This window comes from Belonocnema kinseyi, chromosome 4 (genome assembly GCF_010883055.1).
Source record: "Belonocnema kinseyi isolate 2016_QV_RU_SX_M_011 chromosome 4, B_treatae_v1, whole genome shotgun sequence".
Classification (NCBI taxonomy): Eukaryota; Metazoa; Arthropoda; class Insecta; order Hymenoptera; family Cynipidae; genus Belonocnema; species Belonocnema kinseyi.
Window position 1 is genome coordinate 148,060,289 of NC_046660.1, and position 1,575 is coordinate 148,061,863.

Here is a 1,575-nt window from a genome sequence, read left to right on the forward strand (position 1 = left end):
TTAATATCAATAAAATAAAAGTGATTATTAATCAATTTATCTTTCCGTAGATTTCGGTAAAAAAGTGTTTTTTTCTACCAAATCACTCGAAAAATAATGCAATATTTGCACTTCTGATTATTCACTGTTGATTGATATAGTTTTCTATTTGGCGGGCTTCTCTGGAAATTAAATTATATTCGAAACTACAGTTTTAATATCAATAAAATAAAAGTGATTATTAATCAATTTATCTTTCCGTAGATTTCAGTAAAAAAGTGTTTTTTTTTTCTACCAAAACACTCGAAAAATAATGCAAAATTTGCACTTTTGTTTATTTAATGTTGATTGATATACTTTTCTATTTGGCGGGCTTCTCTCGAAATTAAATTATATTCAAAACTACAGTTTTAATATCAATAAAATAAAAGTGATTATTAATCAATTTATCTTTCCGTATATTTCGGTAAAAAAGTGTTTTTTTTTTTACCAAAACACTCGAAAAATAATGCAATATTTGCACTTCTGATTATTTACTGTTTATTGATATACTTTTCTATTTGGCGGGCTTCTCTCGAAATTAAATTATATTCAAAACTACAGTTTTAATATCAATAAAATAAAAGTGATTATTAATCAATTTATCTTTCCGTAGCTTTCAGTAAAAAAGTGTTTTTTTTTTCTACCAAAACACTCGAAAAATAATGCAAAGTTTGAACTTTTGTTAATTAAAAAAAAATTTTGAATTCCAGGAATTAGAAAATTTGACGACAATTTAAAATTCTCCAATTTAAAAATTCCTGAATAATAAAACTTCCTATACAGATTATGATATTACTGAATTTGAAAAAGAAGCACAATATAAAATTTACGTGATATAATTTCTGAAATAACAAAATATCTGATAATGTAATTTTCTATTTGGAATATTTTATTTTTGTAGAATTTTCAGTCGTCCTCCTGAAGCGGATTAGGTTTTAGGATTCTAGGTGCTGAATGAAATTGCTTGACCGCGTCACGCCCCGAAGACCCGAACAGTGGCCCAAATATGACAATTTGTTCCAAAACGGCCTGGCCTTAGAGCAGTGGTCAGCAAACTTTTTGCTTCATTTTCAGGTATGGTCAGGTTCCACCAGATTTAATTTTTTCTACTACTTTTCGATCGATTCATGTACCTAAGTGTATGTGAGCTTACTCCAGGTTAGCTAAAACCTGTAAATCGGAAAAACGAATGGATTTTGTTGGCTGGTTAGAGTCAGTGACTTAGACAAAAATCTTGTAAAAGTCAGGAATTTGCTATTTAAATAATTATCTATGATAATAAGTTAGATAATTTAATTTTTTCAATTAAAATTTTTTTATTCAGTATATAAAAGATTGTATATTAAAAACTTTCCAAAACATTGTATTATTTTATCGGCCAGTGAAAATAAAGAAATCGCCAGAGTAAGCTTAATTAGAGTCATCATTTGTGTTTAAAATATCAACTACACCGAAACTTTGATATTGGGTCGATTTTGGGACTGGCCTTGGTGGGGAATTACCCAGATAGAGGGCGGCACACCCATTGCAACTCTTTTTACTCCTATTTTCGGC